Source organism: Chiloscyllium punctatum, chromosome 36 (genome assembly GCF_047496795.1).
Source record: "Chiloscyllium punctatum isolate Juve2018m chromosome 36, sChiPun1.3, whole genome shotgun sequence".
NCBI lineage: Eukaryota > Metazoa > Chordata > Chondrichthyes > Orectolobiformes > Hemiscylliidae > Chiloscyllium > Chiloscyllium punctatum.
The window spans coordinates 57,269,573-57,292,642 of NC_092774.1; the positions used below are offsets into that span (position 1 = coordinate 57,269,573).

Here is a 23,070-nt window from a genome sequence, read left to right on the forward strand (position 1 = left end):
TGTACAGTTGAGGTGACAACCTCTGAGTGGTCTCCTGTTCTCTGTATCCTATGTTGAGGAGGGCAATGCTTATCACTGGCCACTCGGGTGTCAGAGAAAAGTTTCGAAACAGTAGAGCGAGCCCGGTTCCGGGGGACGGGACAAACAGCAGCAGGGAGACAGAATGAGAAGCAGCTGTTCTGGAAAGTCTTCGTCACTTGCAATTCTTAGAGCAATGTCAAATGTATTTCACACTAAGCAAGTCTCAGCTGGCTCAAGAGGTGTGCGGTGGATGAGGAATGAATCGCTGTTTGGCTTGTTGGTCTCGGGGCATGATCCCAGGTAGAGTCTTTAACAGTGCAGACTTGTGTGCGGTCCGGGATTCACATCCCAGACGAGGCTGCGTCGCTTAACTTGATTTGGGCAAAAATGCCCCATTAATTTTCTCAAAAAGCACCTTCGTGAAACGAGGTTGGGCCGCCACGAATACGAATGAGGCAGAAAACAGGGAAGTGAAATGGTTGGAGATCGCGTTGAACAGGTTGACGTGAGTGGTGCGGTGTTTGCGGAATGTCAGCAATAAAGGTAAATTGAAATATTGGGCCAGCTCTCCTCGGAGAGCCGAAGTTTTCCAAGTCAGTAGGGGCCGAGAAACAGGAAATAATGCTGTGACAATGCTCCCATGCCTGAAAGGATCTATCGTGATTCGGCAGAGCATTAAAGTCACGAGGACGAGCGAATGCAGTAGACTAGGTTGCAGCAAATGTGCAGGTAAAGAGCTGCTTCACCTGGAAGGATATCCAGGAGGGAGCAGGTAAATTGTGCTTCTGAGTGAAATCACGGTTCGTAAAAACAGAATGTGGCAATTTAGACAGAGTTAATATTTGTTCGTCGCCGATATGTCGGCCGGTGCGCGATGGGAGCATAACCCAGAATGGAAACCATCTTCCCTATTCACTCAATGTCGAGTTTAGCAGCTTTCCCGTATAACGGCGCACTGTTGTGCACCTCGCCTTCTCATCTGCTTCCCAAAAAACTTCGAAGTAAATGTTGATACACAGGCCCAGTATGCAGAGTTGAGATGACACACCCGTGGAGGTCTGCGGGGTCTTCTCCTGTTTTCTGTACCCTATGTTGAGGAGGGCAATACTTGTCACTGGCCACTCCGGTGTCAGAGAAAAGTTTAGACAGAAAACGGGTTAATCTTCTGGCAGTAGAGAGGGCCCGGTTCCTGGGGACGGGCAAACGGCAGCAGAGAGACAGAATGAGAAGCAGCTGCTCATACAGTCATAGAGATGTACAGCATGGAAACAGACCCTTCGGTCCAACCCGTCCATGCCGACCAGATATCCCACCCCAATCTAGTCCCACCTGCCAGCACCCGGCCCATATACCTCCAAAACCTTCCTATTCATATATCCATCCAAACGCTTCTTAAATGTTGAAATTGTACCAGCCTCCGCCACTTTCTCTGGCAGCTCATTCCATACACGCACCACCCTCTGCGTGAAAAAGTTGCCCCTTAGATCTCTTTTATATCTTTCTCCTCTCACCCTAAACCTATGCCCTCTAGTTCTTGACTCCCCGACCCCAGGGAAAAGGCTTTGCCTATTTATCCTATCCATGCCCCTCATAATTTTGTAAACCTCCATAAAGTCACCCTTCAACCTCCGACGTTCCAGAGAAAACAGCCCCAGCCTGTTCAATGTCAACTGGACTTTCCTCTGAGCAAGACTCAGCTGGTTCAAGAGGTAGGGTGGGGGCAGGGGCGCCAGCACGCCCACCGTGTGGCTCGTTGGTGTCGTGGTGTGATTTTTGCTTTGGGTATTCATTGACGCAGGCGTTCGAGAGATCCCGGGTTCAAATCCCGGAAGAGCCCACGTTTCATGACTTGTGCGAAAGTGCTGTTTAATTTCCTCAAAAAGCACCTTCGTAAAACGAGGTTGGGCTCCCTGGAGAACCAATGGGACAGAAAGCAGCGAAGTGAAATGATTGGAGATAGCGTTGAATAGGTTGACGTGAGTGGTGCAGTGTTTGAGGGATGTCAGCGATGAGGGTCGATTGGAAATTTGGGAGAGCTCTCTTCGGAGTACAGAAGTTTGAAATCTGGCCCGATTGAAGCTTTTCAAGTCATGTGAAGTCTAGACAGAGAAAGTAATGTCGTCAAAATGTTCCCACGCCTGAAAGGATCGGCAACGATTCGGCAGAGTTTAAAAGTCATGAGGAAAAGAAACAAAAGTGGAATTACGAAGGACGCTTTTGTAAAGGGAGTGGTTGGGGTCAGTAAATACCAAACTGACAAAGAGGCAGATTCATTATACGCAAACGGCAAGACTTGGCCAAACGATACACGGAGTCAACGGACTCCTTTCGTGATTTGAAACGTAAGGAGTCGACGTTATGGAGGCAATTGAGATTCAAACATGCAACTTTCGGATCTCGAGTCAGACGCGCTACCGTTGCGCCACAAGCTCACACATGTCCGGATGCTGAAGCTGTGCGCTTTTAATGGGGTCAGGAAAATGTTCCCCAAACGGAAATCTTCTCCACAAAGGGGTTTCTGAATTGAATTAATGTCTAACGTAAGGGACTGCGTATGCTGAGAAGCCGAGACCAAAAGAGAAACTCGGCAGGTTTGACAGTACCTGTCAGAGAAAACAAAATTCTGAAATGTTGTCGCTGATTCTCTTTCCACAGACGTTGCCTGACCTTCTCAGTTCCTCCTGCAATTTCTAGTTTTGTTTTTTTCTGAAAGTTCATTTCATCTTTTGGGATGAAACAACTGCAGTCGCCGTATGCAGATATATAACCCTTTCGAATCACTGTGACGTGATTGGATTCAAACAAACTCGACGATGATTCACTCTTTCTCAGCTCCACAGGCAGACAGACAAGCGGAAGGAAGCTGTCAGTGTGGTTCTGTATTCGTAGGCTGAGTGGTTAATGCGATGTCCATGAAATCCATTGCGGTTTCCCCACGCAGGTGTGAACCCTGCCGAGTACAAAATGAGAAATGTCGTCGAAAAGAAAGGGAGCTTGCTCCCCGGCTTCTTCTTTAAGATTCAAATCAGTGGAGGGAGAAAACTATTTCACTCAAATTGGGACTGGTGGGAATCTCCAACCCACTGCCTGTTCGGGTGGAACAAGCAGATACCCTCCGAGCTTCATTGGAGGCTATGAGCAAAGTGTTTGGAAATGAGACTAGAAGAGTGAGGGGCTTGAAATCGGGATCGAAATGAAGCAGGCACCTGAGGACAAGGGTGTTTCCTTTGCCAGTGAAAGATACTGTTTCACAAAGTTGGCCCTGTGGAAGGGAATCAGTGACGGTGATTATCTTTGGTTGTTCACCTTGTGAATGTTCCCATTGCTGCGCATGTCCGTGTTGGCGTCAGAACTCTGCAGCATGGTGGCGTTCGAGACGCACAGGGCCTGGCGCACCAAACTCCACCGACCTGTTTGAAATGCAGCTCACAGCTTGTTCACACACCCCAATTAATCTTTCTCATTGTCCTGAAGCCGGCGTACGGTTTGAATTCCCGAGCTGCGGGAATGAGAATCGTTTCACTGTCTCGCGTCAGTAAATGTCCCTGAGAACATCTGAGTCAACTCACAGCGCAGTCAGATGAGGGGAAGCTGGAATAGCCCCACACGCTGTTTACGGGCACATTTTATTCTCCCCAACTCAACGCCTCAACCACTGCGGCTCCTGGGAGTGGAAAAGAAACAATCACCAAAACCCCGTCTAAGCTCTGTGAATCTTCAGAAAATCAGCAAACGTTCATCCCTTCGGATTTTCTATCCTAGGCTGACAGCGATGGGTTTTGTCACTCTTTTGTAGGACATTGCAAGTAGATGTTTTGCAGAAAAGCACCACAATGCCATCTGATTAATCAGGACCTGGATGTTTTCGGTCTTTGAATGACAGTGTTGTGCTGCAGAACTTTGTTGTTGCCAGTTTCTAATACTTATCTTCCCAGTTCCCTGTATCACTTGTCGAAAATGTTTAATTTGTGTCTTGTAATCCTTTCACTGTCTGCTAATGAAGATAGTGTTTCCATGTTTTACCTAAATTATTTTGACCTTGCATACCTCAAGCCTCAAGCTAATTTCACGAGAAACCCTCTCCAGTTCAAAAGCCAACTGTTAATGATGGCTCTGTTTCTTGTCACGTGTCCAATTTCAGATCGATGATGTTAATATCCCTTATACACCTTCAGATCCAGGTTTCGCTCACAGGGCTAGAACAGAACTGTCACCAAATACATTCACCAATCTACGTTCATCCTATCGATTGTATTAGCATCATCAACACTTCTCATCAAAATAACTCGAGAGACATTCATCACAATTTTCTGTGAACAGTTCTACATTAGCTTTGCTGAATGAACCCCAAATATCTTGAAATGGCTCCTTATTTTCGGTCCTGATTATTAATCTCTCTACGCATGGGAATGGATCCTTCCCAGCCGCTCTATCTCTCATCAATGTGTGTAGTTCAATTCGATCTCCCATCAGCCTCCTCTGTCCTGATCAAATCCAGGGGAACAGGAAACGTTGGGGCTATGGCGCGGACAGGACAAGCCCAATACTCACCTTTCCTGTTAGAACTATTCCATGAGAAAGTTTAGACCTCAACTTTGGGCGTGTAGTTGTGGCCGAACACTTAAGGTGTTGGCGTAGAGATCATTTGGGGCTCCCCGCCCAGGGTGGTAACCTACTCGCTATGCTTTTTTCGCTGGCGATTTTAAATAACTTCCTGTTGGTTGCATTATCGCTCAAACTTCACAAAACCCGTCTCAATAAAGACCCGTTTTCTCATGTCTGGGAATTGATTGCCATGCAGGAAACTCGGGTTCTGAACAAACAACGTATCAGACTCACAACGTCAGCTGTGTTTACCTTTCCACAGATGCTGCTCGACCTGTTGGCTTTCTGCAGTATTCTCTGTGTTTATTAGGCACAAGTGCTGCTTTTCATTCAAGAACTTCAATCCCTGTCCTCTGGTAACTGACTCTGGTCAGTGGCAATTGGTTCTTCTGATCATTAATCTGCCCATTCCCACCGCTTCTTCTCCCATCATGACCAACAGCCCCAGGAAATCTCCAGTTATCCTTGTTTGCTCCAAAGCGAACATTCTCAACCTTGGGAATGTCTCCCCAGAATGTAAATTCCTCATCCCTGGACATGAGGCAAGGCGTACAATTGGGAAGAGATTTTGGCAAAATATTGTCAGTTAGGCAATGGAAAAATGTTCAAATGTTCATGAAGCAAAACAGAAATCCCAGTCTCCAGCTTTGTGAACCTTTAGAAACTCTTTGGGAAGTGGATTTGGAGGAGAATGAAAGATGACCGGTCCGACAGTCCAGACACCGTCCCCTTGTTGAAGAGGCCGGGAGGTTGACTCTGATGTTCTCGGCACACGAATTGATCTGAGACATTTAATGAATTGTCGTTCCTGCACATCAGGAATTCAAACCCTTTCTCGCCTCCGAGCCAATGAGTGAACTCGGGAACAGCCAAACAACTGAAAGGCTCGAAGGGCGACGGCCCCGGAGTAAGAAAGCTAGTTCCTCGTGACATGGATGTGTCTGCAGACAGCCCCCGGTATCTCCAGAATGCATCTCCCAGGCTTGATTATGGAAAAGTAAAACTGATAGACGACAATTGTAATTCGAGACGGGGAGTCTGAATTATAAAATCACGAGGCGATGGTGCAGCCGTCAGCGCCTGTCTCTGTGGCGCTATTGGTCAGCGCGTTCGGCTGTTTACCGAAAGGTTGGTGGTTCGAGCCCTCCCAGGGGCGGTGTGTTCGCTGTTCTCCTTTGGCTTCGATGCTGTGCGCTTTTAATGGAGTCAGGAAAATGTTCCCCAAACGGAAATCTTCTCCAAAAGGGGTATCGAATTGACTGATTGTCTCACGTAAGGGACTGCGTATGCTGAGAAGATGAGACCAAAAGAGAAACTCGGCAGGTTTGACAGTACCTGTCGGAGAAAACAAAATTCTGAAATGTTGCCTCCGATTCACTTTCCACAGCTGTTCCCTGACCTGCTGAGTTCCTCCTGCAATTTCTCACTGAAAGTTCATTTCATCTTTTCGGATGAAACACCTAAATATCTGCACACACCATGTGCAGATATTTAACCCTTTCGAATCACTGTGAAGTGATTGGATTCAAACAAACTCTGCGATGATTCACTCTTTCTCAGCTCCACAGGCAGGCAGACCTGGGAAGTCAAGCTGTCAGTGTGGTTCTGTATTCGTGGGCCGAGTGGTTAATGCGATCGACTTGAAATCCATTGCGGTTTCCCCACGCAGGTGTGAACCCTGCCGAGTACAAAATGAGAAATGTCGTCGAAAAGAAAGGGAGCTTGCTCCCGGCTTCTTCTTTAAGATTCAAATCAGTGGAGGGGGAAAAATATTTCACTCAAATTGGGACTGGTGGGAATCTGCAACCCACTGCCTGTTCGGGTGGAACAAGCAGATACCCTCAGAGCTTCTTTGGAGGCTCTGAGCAAAGTGTTTGGAAATGAGACTAGAACAGTGAGGTGCTTGAAATCGTGATCGAAATGAAGCAGGCACCTGAGGACAAGGGTGTTTCCTTTGCCAGTGAAAGATACTGCTTCACAAAGTTGGGCCTGTGGAAGGGAATCAGTGACGGTGATTATCTTTGGTTGTTCACATTGTGAATGTTCCCATTGCTGCGCATGTCCGTGTTAACGTCAGAAATCTGCAGCATGGTGGCGTTAGATGCGCACAGGGCCTGGCGCACCAAACTCCACCTATCTGTTTGAAATGCAGCTCACAGCTTCTTCACACACCCCAATTAATCTTCTCATTGTCCTGAAGCCGGCACACGGTTTGAATTCCCGATCTGCGGGAATGAGAATCCTTTCACTGTCTCGCGTCAGTAAATGTCCCTGAGAACATCTGAGTCAACTCACAGCGCAGTCAGATGAGGGGAAGCTGAAATAGCCCCACACGCTGCTCACGGGCACATTTTATTCTCCCCAACTCAACGCCTCAACCACTGCGGCTCCTGGGAGTGGAAAAGAAACAATCACCAAAACCCAGTCTAAGCTCTGTGAATCTTCAGAAAATCAGCAAACGTTCATCCCTTCGGATTTTCTATCCTCGGCTGACAGCGATGGGTTTTGTCAACCTTTTGTAGGACATTGCAAGTGGATGTTTTGCAGAAAATCACCATAATGCCATCTGATTAATCAGGACCTGGATGTTTTCGGTCTTTGAATGTAAGTGTTGTGCTCCAGAACTTTGCTGTTCACAGTTTATAATACTTATCTTCCCAGTTCCCTGTATCACTTGTCGAAAATGTTTAATTTGTGTCTTGTAATCCTTTCACTGTCTGCTAATGAGGATAGCGTTTCCGTGTTTTACCTAAATTATCTTGACCTTGCATACCTCAAGCCTCAAGCTAATTTCACGAGAAACCCTCTCCAGTTCAAAAGCCAACTGTTAATGATGGCTCTGTTCCTTGTCACGTGTCCAATTTCAGATCGATGTTGTTAATGTCCCTTATGCTCCTTCAGATCCAGGTTTCGCTCACCGGGCTAGAACAGAACTGTCACCAAATACATTGACCAATCTACGTTCATCCTATCGATTGTATTAGCATCATCAACACTTCTCGTCAAAATAACTCGAGAGACTTTCATCACAATTTTCTATGAACAGTTCTACATTAGCTTTGCTGAATGAACCCCTAAATTTCTTGAAGTGGCTCCTTATTTTCGGTCCTGATTATTAATCTCTCTACGCATGGGAATGGATCCTTCCCACCCGCCCTATCTCTATCAATGTGTTTAGTTCAATTCGATCTCCCATCAGCCTCCTCTGTCCTGATCAAATCCAGGGGAGCAGGAACCATTGGGGTTATGGCGCGGACAGGACAAGCCCAATACTCACCTTTCCTGTTAGAACTATTCCATGAGAAAGTTTAGACCACAACTTTGGGCGTGTAGTTGTGGCCGAACAGTTAACGTGTTGGCGTAGAGATCCTGTGGGGCTCCCCGCCCAGGGTGGTAACCTGCTGACTAGGTCCACGTCATCTTTCGTGATGAAACACCCAGACCTGCCATTTGCAGATATTTAACCATTTCGAATATTGCGAAGTGATTGGATTCAATCAAATCTGCAATGATTCCCTCTTTCTCAGCTCCACAGGCAGAGAGACCTGGGAAATGAAGCTGTCAGTGTGGTTCTGTATTGGTGGGCCGATTGGTGAGTGCGATGGAGATGAAATCCATTGCGCTTTCCCCACGCAGGTGTGAACCCTGCCGACTACAGTTGAGAAATGTCGTAAAAAGGACAGGGAGATTGCTCCACGATTTTTTTAAAGATGCAACTCAGTGGAGGAGTTGAAATATTTCAATCACATTGGGCCTGGTCGGGAATCTGCAACCCACTGCCTGACAGGGTGGAACAATCAGATACCCACAGAACAGTTTTGGAAGCTCTGAGCCAAGTATTTGGAAATGAGACGAGAACAGTTTGGGGTGTGAAGTCGTGATCGAAGTGAAGTCGGCACCTGAGGATTAATGTGTTTTATTTGCCAGTGAAAGATAGTGCTTCACAAAGTTGGGACTATGGAAGGGAAGCAGTGACGGTGATTATCTTTGGCTGTTCCTCTTGTGAATGTTCCCATTGCTGCGCATGTCCGTGTTAACGTCAGAACTCTGCAGCATGGCGGCGTCAGGTCCGCACAGTGACGGGGCGCAATGGTTGACGCATCTGACTCCACCTACCTGTTTGAAATGCAGCTCACAGCTTCTTCACATACCCCAATTAATCTTTCGCATTGTCCTGATGCCGGCATATGGTTTGAATTGCTGATCTGCAGGAACGAGACTCTTTTCACTGTCTCGCGTCGGGAAGTGTCCCTGAGAACATCAGAGTAAAGTCATAGCGCTGTCAGAGGAGGGGAAGCTGAAATAGCCCCACACGCTGCTCGCGGGCACATTTCACTTTCCCCAACTCACCGCCCCAACCACTGCGGCTCCTGGGAGTGGAAAGGGAACAAGCACCAAAACCCAGTCTCAGCTTTGTAAATCTTCAGGAAATAAGAAAACTGTTCATCCCTTCGGGTCTTCCATCCTGGGCTGACAGCGTTGATTCTAAATGGCTGTCCAGTCAGTGCCGATTCGTCTTGGCTGAAATAATCTTCATTATCTCATCCCAGCATTTCTTGCCTCAGAGAACTGTGCGGCAGAGTTCATGTATATATTTCCTTGTATGGTATTTTTTAAATAACATTCGTTCGCTGGTTGTTTGTATCGGGTGTTTCAGGTTCATTAGCCGCTGTTTAAGTGTGTTGGTAGGTTTGTGGGCAACCATGATGCTGAGAGGATTGAGTTGTCTTGAAATCATTTCACAGATGTCTTTAATGTAAAGTAATGTGCTAGTGTTTCTGTCGACGTTGTGTCTGCTTGTGTCAGTTTGTTGATGTGAAATCGTCACACTGAGTTTATTGGTGAGTCAAAAGTGAGGACTGCAGATGCTGGAAACCAGAGTTTAGATCAGAGTGGTGCTGGAAAAGTACAGCAGGTCAGACAGCTTCCGAGGAGTAGTAAAATCGACGTTTCGGGTAAAAGGCCTTCATCAGGAATTAAGGCAGGACGCCTCCAGGGTGGAAAGATAAATCGGGTGTTGCTGGGCCAAAGGTAGCAAAGAGTACAATAGGTGAATGGGGGTGGGGATGGAGGTGACAGGTCAGAGAGTAGGGTGGAGCGGATAGGTGAGAAGGGAGATTGGCAGATCGGACAGTTCATAAGGACAGCGCTGAGCTGGAAGGTTGGAACTGAGGTAAGGAGGGGGGAAGGGGAAATGAGGAAACAGTAGAAGTCTGCATTGATGGCTTGTGGTTGACTTTATCTGAAGCAGAAGATGAGGCGTTCATCCCCCAGGCATCGGGTGGTGATGGAGCGGCGATGGAGGATGCCCAGGACCTGCATGTCCTCGGCAGAGTGGGAGGGGTTTGAACTGCTGGGCCAGAGGGCGATGAGGTTGATTGGTGCGGGTGTCCTGGAGATGTTCCCTCAAGCGCTGTGACTTGGCTCTGCGAGGAGTCTCCAGTCTCCCCAATGTAGAGGAGACCGCATCAGGAGCAATGGATACAAGAAATGACATTGTTGGATACACAGGTGAACGCCTTCTCACGACCGTGACCCAGATTTGATTTCCGGGCAGGGAAGAAACTTTTGGTAGAGCTGTCAGCATTTGCTTGTGTTTCCCTAATGGTCTAGTGGTTAGGCTTCGGCGCTTTCACCGCCGTGGCCCGGGTTCGATTCCCGGTCAGGGAAGTAGTTTTCAGGGGTTTGATGGGTTGCCCGTGCTTCTAAAATACTCGGCTCGTTTATTTGTTGATCTTCGTTTTTCCTCGGTGCAGCTGTGTGTCGTGGCTCGTTGAAAGAGTGTCCTGATTCAGATTTGTATGCATGTGTAGGGATGATTGCTTCTGTCGTTAAGTTCTTGGTTCGTGTGCGTTGTTTTCCTGTAGACGCTGTTTTGAATTTACCATTGACTGTTCACTCTACTGTGACATGTAGAAATGGCACTTTGTTGTTGTTCTCCTCTTTTGTGAATTTTATGCCAGTCAGGATATTGTTGATGGTGTTGTAGGTTTCCTCTAATTTGTTTCATTTTTTGATGACAAAAGTGTCATTGCTGTAGCGGACCCAAAGTTTGGGTTGGATCATCAAAAGGGCTGTTTGTTCGAGTCTCTGCATTATTGCTTCTGCTAGGAATGCTAATATTGGTGGTTCCATGGGTGTTTCGTTGATTTGTTTGTAGGGCTTGTTACTGAATATGAAGTGGGTGGTAAGGCACAGTTCCATGAAGTTGACAGTGCTATCTTTGCTGATGAAGTTGATGCTGTGTTTGTGTCTTTGGTTGTTCGAGTAGTGTCTTCAGTTTTCTTTGGCTACGTTGATGTTAATGGATTGAACAGGGCTGTTATGTCAAAGGACATCATTATTCCATCCTCTTCGATCTTAGTGTCTTTGGTGTTCAGGAATTCTTGGATGGAGTAAATAGAGTTGTGTGAATCTTCGACTTGGTGTTTTAGCCTTCTACGGAGGCCTTTGACAAGTCTGTATATTGATGTTCCAAGTCGTGAGACTATGGCCTGAGGGGGGCTCCTGGTTTGAAGAGAAGGAGAACAACAACAAAGTGCCATTCCTAGATGTCACAGTAGAGCAAACAGTCAATGGGGAGCTTCAAACTAGCATCTACAGAAAAACAACACACACAAAACAAATACTTAACCACAGAAGCAATCATCCCAACACACACAAACGAAGCTGCATCAGGACATTATTTCAACCAGCCACTACACACTGCAGCACAGAGAAACTATGAAGACCAGAAGAGAAATACGTATATAGTGTATTTAAGGAGAATGGGTACCCAATAAACCCAGTACGCCGATTTCTCATTGATGCTTCCAAGCTGACTCTCAAACATTCGATTTTTCCCTCCATTCTTTCCTGTTTGTTTTTTGTGGGTTTTGAAAGCTTTTGCAATCTTCTGACTGGGTATTGGAGTTGGGAAGTTATATTGTGGCTGTACAGGACATTGGTTAGACCACTTTTGGAATATTGTGTGCAATTCTGGTCTCCCTCCTCTCAGAAGGATATTGTGAAATTTGAAAGGGTTCAGAAGCACTAATGGGCAAACAGCGGGGAACAAGCCCTTCTGCTCCGCTGAGTGCGGGAAGGCCTCTGCCCTGCTGACGCACCAGTTGGTCCACATTGGGGAAGGCTGTTCTCCGGCCCCAAGTGCGAGATGGCCTTCAGCAGTTCTTCCCACCTGCTGAGACACCAGTGGGTCCACACTGAGGAGAGGCCGTTCTTCTGCCCCGAGCTCAGGGAGGGCTTTGCTCTTTCTTCCGACGTGATGGCCCATTGATAGGTCCACATCGAGGAGATGTCGCTCAGTTGCCCGAAGTGCAGGAAGTCCTTCATCAATTCCTCAGCCCTGCTAAAAACTAGTCCGTCCACACCGGGGAGAAGCCGTTGTCCTGCCCGGGGTGTGGGAAGGGCTTTACCCGCTCCTTCACACTGCTGAAGCACCAACCAATCTACCCGGGGGGAGGGTTGTGGGGACGGAGGGCGGTGTCGGAGAGGGGGAGGCCATTCTGCTGCCCTGAGTGCGGGAAGGCCTTCAGCAATTCCTCCGCCCTGCTGAAGCACCAGCGTGTCCACACTGGGGAGAGGCCCTTCAGCTCGCCCGAGTGTGGGAAGAGGTTCATATTTTCCTGCAACTTGCGGAAGCACCAGCAGGGGCACCAACGCTCCCAGCAATCAGAACCCACGGGTGACGTTGCCTTGGGTCACCCCCCCAGGACTGAACATCCTGCCAGTCCTGACAGTGGGTGCAGTGGGAGAGTAGATGGGTTGTTTTGTTTTCTGCTGGACTGCAATTGTGTCCCCTACACCCCACAACCACAACCCCATGGTGGCTCAGAGTTGCACTGCTGCCTCATGGCACCAGGAACCCAGGAATAATTCCACCCTTTGGGGTCTGTGTGCAATTTAGGGAGGGTAGGAAAATGGATCTGACTGGGTTACTCTTCAGAAGATCAGTGCAGATGTGTTGGGCTGAAGGACCTGTTTCCACATTGTAGGAGTTCAACCATACTTTGAGCTTTGCTTTCAGTGAACAGTGCTGCTCAATGAGCCTGGTACTGCTCATTGCCAAATGAAATGATCCAGAGAAACCTAAGACCGCAAGACCATCGGAGCAGAAGTTAAGCCATTCGGCCCGTCGAGTCTACTCTGTCATTCGTTAGTGACAAAAGTAGCGCAGATGAGATTAGCTTCAGTGTGAAAACAGGCCATTTGTCCCAACAAGTCCACACCGACCCTCCGAAGAGTAACCCATCCAGACCCATTTCCCTCTGCCTAATGTACCTACCTCTACGGGCAAGGAAGCATGGCCAAAGACATGCACATCTTTGGTGTATGGAAGAAAACATTATCACCCAGAGAAAACCCACGCAGACGCTGGGAGAAAGTGCAAACTCCTCACATACAGTCACCCAAGGCTGCAATCAAACCTGGGCCCCCGGCACTATGAGGATGCAGTGGCAAACACTAAGCCACTACATACTGCATGCCGAAGCAGGAGGTTGGGAGAATACAGCAAGCCAGGCAGCACCAGAATGTGGAGTAGTCAGCGTTTTGGGTATTAACCCTTCTTCAGGACTGAAACGTTGACTACTCTATGAGAAACGATTTACGGGAATGTTGCAGGGGTTTGGAGGATTTGAGCTACAGGGAGAGGCTGCATAGGCTGGGACTGTTTTCACTGGATCATCAGAGGCAGAGGAGTGACCTAATAGAGGTTACAAAATCATGAGAGGCATGGACAGAGTAATAGACAAGGGCTTTTCCCTGGGATGGGGGAGTCCAGAACTAGAGGGCAGAGGTTTCGGTTAAGAGGCAAAATATATTAAATGGACAACTTCTTCATGCAGAGGGTGGTATATATATGAAATGAGCTGCCAGAGTATATGGGTCAGGTGCTGTCAAATGGGACTAGATTAATTTAGGATATCAGGTCAGTATGGACAAGTTGGATCGAAGTGCTTGTTTCCATGCTGTACGTGTCTCTGACTACTGGTCCTGATGTAACTTTAAAATAGAGTCCAAGTAACTTTGAATAGTTCAATCTTGTTGAGCTCACCTCCTCAAAAGTTTCAAATGAATCCCTCCGAGCGATACTGTTTACAAATGCTGAGTTGGACAAAGTATCCCATCAAGTTCAACATAAATCCAGAGTTGAAGAAGTCAGAAGTCAGAACACCAAGGGGACCAGAACTGAGAGCGATCTAGGGTTGCGGATTATTAGCTTCTAGAAAATAGAGTCGTGGGTAGGCAGGGTGGTGAAGAAGGCTTTTGGCATGCTTGCTTTCATTGGTCAGAGCATTGAGCACAGGAGTTGGGGCGTCTTGTTGCAGCTGTCACACATGCCACACAACAACGATAGGCGTGGCCCTGCCCCCCTCTGACTGGCTGTCCCTTTGAATATCTGGGGGAAGATTAGACCCACCTGCCTGTGTTTGACTCATATGTACTTATCCAAATAATTTTAAATATTGTAACATGACCTGCATCCAGCACTTCCTCTGACAGTTCATTCTACACACGAACCACCTTCAATGTAAAAATCGTTGCCCCCTTCTGTCCTTTTTGAATCTTTTCCCTCTCATCTTAAAAATATACTCCCAAATTTTAAATGTCCCTACCCTTCGGGAAAAGACACTGGTTATTCAACTTATCTTTATCCCTCATGACTTCATAAACCTCCATAACCTCCACCCTCAACCTTCTACTCGCCAGTCAAAAAAAGTCCCAGCCTATGCCGTCTTTCAATCATTCTGGCAACATCATAGTTAAAAAAGGTTAGTTTTCAGAATTGACTGAAAGGGCAGTGAAGATTCAATCAGCTGACAGTGGATCTGAAATCACATGTAGATCAGATCAGATCACATTTCACAGCAGGAAACCAGATACGTTTTTACGACAAACCACAACAGTTTTATTGTTAGACTCTTAATTCCAGATTTATATTGAATGCAGATTCCACCATCTGCCGTGGCAGGTTTTGAACCCAGGTCCCCAGAACATTACCTGGGTGAATAGTCTGGTGACAATAAAGTCGGCCATCACCTCCCCTGAACACATTGGCTTATTGTGTTGAGAGGTAACAAAGGAGCAAGAGGTTTCAGCAGCGGCTAAGTTGTTGATATTACACAAGGGAACATCAGCACTCTCGGTAAAGGCACATACTGAAGCCAGGACGCTGTTTCAGAAGTAAGGGCTCGGGAACCATAAGAAATAGGAACAGGAAAATGCCATTCAACCCCTTGAGCCTGCTTCTCCATTCAATAGCATTGTGGCTGATCTGACATTCTCCACATGCATTTTCCTGCCCTTTTCCTGTAACTGCTCATCCCCCGACTGACAACGAATCTATTGATCCTAGTTTTAAATGTGACATGAAGGCTGTCAACAGAGTTACTGGGATGGGGGAGGGGGGAGCTCAGGTCGAACTTGGGGACGAAAACAGTGGGTTCACACTTCACAATATTTAACTAATGGAATGTTTATAGTTTATACATAAAAATTCCTAAAGAAGGGCTCATGCCCGAAACGTCGATTCTCCTGCTCCTTGGATGCTGCCTGACCTGCTGCGCTTTTCCAGCAACACATTTTCAGCTCTGATCTCCAGCATCTGCAGTCCTCACTTTCTCCGAGAGAATCCCATGGAGTCTCACAGAGTGACACAGATGTACAGCACGGAAACAGACCCTTCGGCCCAACTTGTCCATGCAGCCCAGATATCCTAACCTAATCTCGTCCCATATGCCAGCATATCCCCATAAAACCTTCCTATTCATATACACATCCAGATGCACTTTAAATGCTGTAATTATACCAGCCTCCATCACTTACCTCCGGCAGCTCATGCCGTACATGCATCACCCTCTGCGGGAAAAAGTTGCCCCTTAAGTCCCTTCTATATCTTTCCCCTCCCCCCTCTAAAACTATGCGCTCTAGTTCTGGACTCCCCAATCCCAGGGAAAACAACTTGCCCATTTGCCCTATCCATATCCCTCATGATTTTATAAACTTCTATAAGGTCACCCCTTAGCCTCCGACGCTCCAGAGAAAACAGTCTTATTCAGCCTCGCCCTTACCTCAACCCTCCAACCCTGGCAACATCCTTGTAAATCTTTTCTGAACCTTTTCTAGTTTCACAACATCTTTCCGATAGGAAGCAGACCAAAATTACATGCAATATTCCAAACGTGGCCTGACCAATGTTCTGTACAGTGACAACATAAGCTCCCAACATCTATCCTCGATGCTCTGACCAACAAAGGAAAGCACAGCAAACGCCTTCTTTACTATCCAATCTGCCTGCATCTCTACTTTTAAGGAACTATCAACCTGAAAACCAAGGTTTCTTTGCTCAGCAACACTTCCAAGGAACTTACCATGAAATGTAAAAGTCCTGCTCTGATTTGTTTTTCCAAAATTCAGCACCTCATATTTATCTGCATTGACCTCCATCTGCCACTTCTCAGCCCATTGGCCCATCTGATCAAGGTCCCGTTGTAATCTGAGGTAACCTTCTTTACTGTCCCCTACACCTCCAATTTTGGTGTCATCTACAAACTTACTAACTATACCTCCTCCGTTTACATACAAATCATTCATATAAATGACAAAACGTAGTGGACCCAACATCGATCCTTGTGATACACCATTGGTCACAGGCCTTCAGTCTGAAAAGCAACCCTCCATCACCACCCTCTGTCTTATTTCTCCTAGCCAGTTCTGTATCCAAATAGCTAGTTGTCCCTGCATGCCATGAGATTAAACCTTGCTCACCAGTCTCCCATGAGGAAACTTGATGAACGCCTTCCTGAAGTCCATAGAGATCACGTCCATCGCTCTGCACCCATCATTCAACTTTGTATTTCTTCAAAAAACTCAATCATGTTCGTGAGACATGATTTCCCAAGCATAAAGCCATGCTGACTATCCTTAACCAATTCTTTCCTTTCCAATTACATGTAAATCCTATCTTTCAGGATTCTCTCCAAAAACTTGCCCGTCACGGATGTCTGCCTCACCGGTCTATAGTTCCCTGGCTTTTCCTTACCACCTTTCTTAAATAGTGGCACCACCTTAACCACCCTCTAGCCTTCCGGCACCTCACCTGTGACTATTGATGATACAAATATCTCATTGAGAGGCCTAGCAATCACTTCCCCAGTTTCCCATAGAGTTCTGGGGTACTCCTGATCAGGTCCTTGGGATTTATCCACTTTTCTGCATTTCAAGATATCCAGAAATTTATCATCTGTAATATGGACATTTTTTCAACATTTCACCATCTACTTTCTCACATTCTATATCTTCAATGCTCTTCTCCACAGTAAACACTGATACATAATATCCGTTCAGTATCCACGCCGCCCCCCCCCAACCCCCACCCGATGTACAACAGCTCCACACAAAGGCCGCCTTGCTGATCTTTGAGTGGCCCTATTCTCTCCCTTGCTATCCTTTTGTCCTTACCGTATTTATAAAAACCCTTTGGGTTTTCCTTAACTCTATTTGCCAAAGCTATCTCATGTCCCCTTTTTGCCCTCATGATTTCTCTCTTAAGTATACTCGTACTGCCTTTATACTCTAAGGATTCACTCGATCTCTCTGTCGATACCTGACGTATGCATCCTTCTTTATCTTAACCAAAATCTCAAATTCTCTAGCCATCCAGCATTCCCTACACCTACCAGCCTTTCCTTTCACCCCAACAGGAATATACTGTGTCTGGACTCTTCTTATCTCATATTTGAAGACTTCCCTTTTTCCAGCAGTCCTTTAACCTGCGAACATCTGCCCCCAATCAGGTTTTGAAAGATCTTGCCTCATACCTGCGTCTTCCTCCAATTTAGAACTTCAACCTTTAGATCTGATATATTATTTTCAATCACAATTGTAATGTTAATAGAATTATGGTTGCCGGCCCTTAGCTTTTGCACCCTCGCCAGTATGTACATCCTGATTGTGAATTAGAAAATTTCCTTGTACACACTTAACAAATTTCTGTATTTGGCGGATAAGTAAATGTGCAGGAGTTATACCTTGGGTCAACTCTTCCTTCATTCCCATCAACCCTAACCCCATTCCCACCCAATGGCACATTACCTTGCAACTGCTGAATGTGTGACACCAGCCCATTTACCTGCTCCCTCACTATCCAAGGACCCAACCTTACTTTCCAAGTGAAGCAGCACTTTACCTACTCTTCCTACAACCCAATCTACTGCATTTGTTGCTCACAATGTGGTCTCATCTTCATTGGGGAAAACGAAGCATAAACTGGGTGACTGCTGCACAGAACATCTACGTTCTGCCCGCAAAAAGACCCTGAGCTTCCAGTTGCCTGCCAATTCCACACCCCACACTGTTCCCGGGCCAACATCTCTGTCTCAGGTTTGCTGTAGTGTTCCAGCCATGCCCTGGGCCGTGAGTTTGTGACGCAACGGTCGTGCGTCTGACTCCAGATTAGGAAGTTGTGTGTTCAAATCCCATCAAGCTCCCGATAACCAACGTCTTACACTGCAAATCAAGAAATGAGTACGTTCACTCCGGATATCTGTTGAGCCAAGTCTTCTTTCTGGTAACTTTCGATCACACGTGAAGCTTTGCTGTCAGTTTGATTTGTGAAGACTGTGTCAGGGAGGTGGAGTGCCCATTGTTTGGGGAAATGCTCAGCTCCCCCAGTTCATCACGGGATTTGAACACAGCCACCTCTCTCTGGGCAGCTGCCTCGTTTAGTTGGTGACAGCGCGGTGTGAACAACATAATACCAACGCTTTAACAACATAATCCAGAGACTCCCAGCTTTATGTTTCTATCGATCAGGAGAGTGACAGCGAGTTCAGATAGAAATGTTTCCCACCAACAGCAAATCCTTTCCTCTCACTGGACACAGTTAAAATTATCGTTATTCAAAAGAAGGAGCGGAAACTACAGTCTGACGGCCTCTCTCCACATTAACGGTGAGCCAGAATTTTATAAACGGTGTCAGTAAAATCCAATGGCGGACACTGATTTGGTTCAATCGATTTTTTTGCCAAGTGTAATTCACCGAGAGGATGCTGCTGTGTGAAACATCGTGGGGAATTTATGCTTTAAACATGACCACCGGATTCCCGTTTGCGTCTAATGAATCTGCCTCTTTGTCAGTGTCAATTAGGGATTTACTCACTCCAACCACTCCCTGGACAAAAGCGTTCTTCCTCATGTCACATTTGGTTATTTTCCTGATGACTTTTAAAATTCTGCCGATTCTTTCAGGCGTGGGAGCATTTTGACGACATTACTTTCTCTGTCTAGACTTCGCATGACTTGGAAAGCTTCATTCGGGCCAGATTTCAAACTTCTGTTCTCCGAAGGGAGCTGTCCCAAATTTCCAATCCACCCTCATCGCTGACATCCCTCAAACACCGCACCACTCACGTCAACCTATTCAACGCTATCTCCAATCATTTCACTTCCCTGCTATCTGCCCCATTGGTACTCCAGGGAGCCCAACCTCGTTTAACGAAGGTGCTTTTTGAGAAAATTAAACGGGCACTTTGGCACAAGTCATGAAACGCGGGCTGGTCCAGGATTTGAGCCTCGAATCTCTCTAACGTCTGCGTCGAAAGAAACCCAAAACGAGAATCATAGCCCGAGACCAAGCAGCCTCACAGCAGTTGCCTCTGCGGCCCCACTCTACCTCTTGAACCAGCTGAGTCTTGTTCAGAGTGAAATATAGTTGACATTGAACAGGCTGGGGCTGTTTTCTCTGGAGCGTCGGAGGCTGAGGGGTGACTTTATGGAGGTTTGCAAAATTAGCATTGATAGGATACGGGCTGAAAATGTGTTGCTAGAAAAGATTTACAAGGATGTTGCCAGGGTTGGAAGATTTGAGCGATCGGGAGAAGCTGAATAAATTGGGGCTGTTATCCCGAAAACATCGGAGGCTATGGGGTGACCTGATTGTGGTTTATAAAATCATGAGGGGCATTGATAGGATAAACAGACAAGATCTTTTCCCTGAATTCAGGGAGTCTAGAACTAGATGGCATACATTAACGGTGAGAGGGGAAAGAAATAAAAGAGACTTAAGGGACAACGCTTTAACGCGGAGCATGGTGCAGGTATGGAATTAGCTGCTTGAGGAAGTCGTGGAGCCTTGTATAATTACGGCGCTTAAAAGGCATCTGGATGGGTATATGGAAAGGAAGGGCTTCGGGGATATGGGCCAGATGCTAGCAAATGGGACTAGACTGTTTAGGATAACTGGTCAACATGGGGTTAGGAATATGGCATCAATCTTAAAGGAGGGTGCTTTAAAGGGTCCTCTTTGTCTACAGGAGTAGTGCCAGAGGACTGGAGGCTAGTAAACGTGGTTCCCTTGTTCAAGAAGGGGAGTAGGGATAATCCTAGTAACTATAGGCCAGTGAGTCTCACTTCTGTTGTGGGCAAAGTCTTAGAGAGAATTGTAAGGGATAGGATTTATGCACATCTGGATAGGAATAATGTGATCAAGGATTGTCAGCATGGTTTTGTGAAGGGCAGGTCGTGCCTCACAAACCTTATTGAATTCTTTGAGAAGGTGACTAAGGAGGTAGATGAGGGGAAAGCGGGAGATGTGGTGTATATGGATTTTAGTAAGGCGTTTGATAAGGTCCCCCATGGTAGGCTACTGCAGAAAATACAGAGATATGGCATTGAGGGTGAGTTGGAGGTTTGGATTAGGAATTGGCTGGCTGGAAGAAGACAGAGGGTAGCAGTTGATGGCAAAGGTTCATCTTGGAGTGCCGTCACTAGCGGTGTTCCGCAAGGATCTGTTTTGGGACCATTGCTGTTTGTCATTTTTATAAATGACCTGGAGGAAGGGTTAGGAGGTTGGGTGAGCACGTTTGCGGACGATACGAAAGTCGGAGGAGTTGTAGACAGTGAGGAAGGATATGGCAGGCTACAGCGGGATATAGAGAAGCTGCAGAGCTGGGCAGAAAGGTGGCAAATGGAGTTCAATGTAGCGAAGTGTGAGGTGATTCACTTTGGTAAGAGTAATAAAAAGATGCGGTACTGGGCTAATGGTCGGATACTTGGTAGTGTGGAAGAGCAGAGGGATCTTGGTGTCCATGTACACAGATCTCTGAAAGTTGCCACCCAGGTAAATAGTGCAGTGAAGAAGGCATATGGCGTACTGGCTTTTATTGGTAGAGGAATTGAGTTCCGGAGTCCTGAGGTCATGCTGCAGTTGTATAAGACTCTGGTGCGGCCGCATCTGGAATATTGTGTGCAGTTTTGGTCGCCATACTATAGGAAGGATGTGGAGGCACTGGAACGGGTGCAGAGGAAGTTTACCAGGATGTTGCCTGGTATGGTAGGAAGATCCTATGAGGTAAGGCTGAGGCACTTGGGGTTGTTTTCATTGGAGAAAAGAAGGTTTAGGGGTGACTTGATAGAGGTATACAAGATGATTAGGGGATTAGATCGGGTTGACACTGAGAACCTTTTTCCACGTATGGAGTCAGCTATTACAAGGGGGCATAGCTTTAAATTAAGGGGGGGTAGATATAGGACTGATGTTAGGGGTAGGTTCTTCACTCAGCGAGTCGTAAGTTCATGGAATGCCCTGCCAGTAGCAGTAGTGGACTCTCCCTCTTTATGGGTATTTAAGCGGGCATTGGATAGGGATATGGAGGATAGTGGGTTAGTGTAGGTTAGGTGGGCTTTGATCGGCGCAACATCGAGGGCCGAAGGGCCTGTACTGCGCTGTATTCTTCTATGTTCCATGTTCTATGTTCTATGGATGAATTGGACTGATGAGTCTCTTTCCATGTTGTCATTCGTGTGACTCTGTGGAATCCTCTACCCAAGGGAGCAGATGAGGCAGCTTCATTAATTATATTTAAGACACAGTTGGATGGGATATTGCATGGAGGGGAATTAAGAGTAAATGGAATAATGCAGGTAGTAGGAGCTGAGATGATGGATAGATCAGCCATCATCTGAATGAACAGTGGAGCAGGCTCGACAGACCAAATAGCCGACTCCTGCTTCTATTACGATGAAACGATAACTCTGCATTTCCCATGGCTAACCAATCTAACCTGCACATCCCTGGACATGATGGGAAATTCCAAACCAAGGCAGGTGAGCAATGTAGTAATGTGGAAAGTGCATGTCAGAGAACAATAGAAAGGGACAAGGGGAATAAATGTACCACCAATCAAAGCTGGATTGTAATGATCACAAAAATTGAAACTAAAGACTGTGTCTGAATGTGTGCTGCACTGTAAGAAAAGTGAACGAATCGACTGAAGAAAATAAGTGTGATCTGAGACTCCTTACAGAGACGTGGTTTTAGGATGACAAGGATTGGATCCTGAATATTGAGGGTACGTGACATTCAAATCAAATGGGAAGTTCCGTAATGGTGGAAGGTTGTTGGAAGGTTGAAAATCAAAGCACTGATAACATGGTAGTTTGGTGTCAACTTGGATTTCAGGTCCTGATTTCTCTGTCCTCTGTTGGTTTCCCCGTTCCCACAGAGCGAGGTGTTGTCTGTTCTCAGTTCTGCTGGATTTCTATTGAAGCTTTGACACCCCCCGCCCACCACCCCGCCAGCCCAACCGCACCACCCCTCCCCCCACCACCCCGCCCCGGCCTTTTACACCTTACCGAACTGCCTTCAGCTGTCCAACACCCAATTCTAGATACTTGGAACTCTTGCACATTTAAATAATGAGAAGTTCAAATCCATTATGTCCAGATCACACTGCAAACACCACTCTCCAGCACCACTTCCATCTATCCTCATGCCAAATGTGTGAGGCTGAAGTAGCCGCTTGAAAGCTTGGTAAATGATTTACCTCTCAGATGAGCTACCAGCTGCATGTCCACACTATCATTGGGATCACCTCTTCAAATCTCAGGAATAATTTCTGACCCTGCCCCACCTGAGTTCATCTGCTTCTGAAAATTACACTATGCCTTTGTCACCTCTTGAGTTTGATTCTTCTGTCACACACCTGAAGGCCTGAAACATTCTACTCCCCATAAATCTGAGGTCATCCAAATCGCTAAGCAAGAAACAAATAACTGTGGATGCTGGAAATCTGAAACAGAAACAAAAACAAAACTTACTGGAGAACCTCAGAAGGTCTGGTAGCATCAATGGACAGACAGTACAGTCAACATTTCAGGTCCAGTGACCTCCTTTCGTTCCAGATCACGGCTGCTTCTCGCCTTCCTCACACCAAGTTCATTTAATCTATGATTACTATGCCTGCTGACGCACACAGGTTACTGGTGATGCAGCAGATCCATTATGAGATGTCAATCTTTGCTCCTAGTCTTGTCCCTCGCTATCTCTATCATCTTCTCCAGCTCTAAGCCTCTGAACTCAAGGAGCTCAGGAAATGCCCAACATTCTCATTCAAACTGACATCGAACCCCAGGGTTTCCTGATGAAGGGCTTTTGCCCGAAAC

The 23,070-nt window shown here is 46.6% G+C and overlaps 1 non-coding gene across 1 annotated transcript; it reads left to right on the top strand.

Moving 5' to 3' along the window:
* Positions 1-10,224: 10,224 nt before the first annotated feature.
* Positions 10,225-10,296, top strand: trnae-uuc (transfer RNA glutamic acid (anticodon UUC)). The gene has a single exon. It is a non-coding gene; the product is annotated as a tRNA-Glu (tRNA).
* The last annotated feature ends 12,774 nt before the right edge of the window (positions 10,297-23,070 follow it).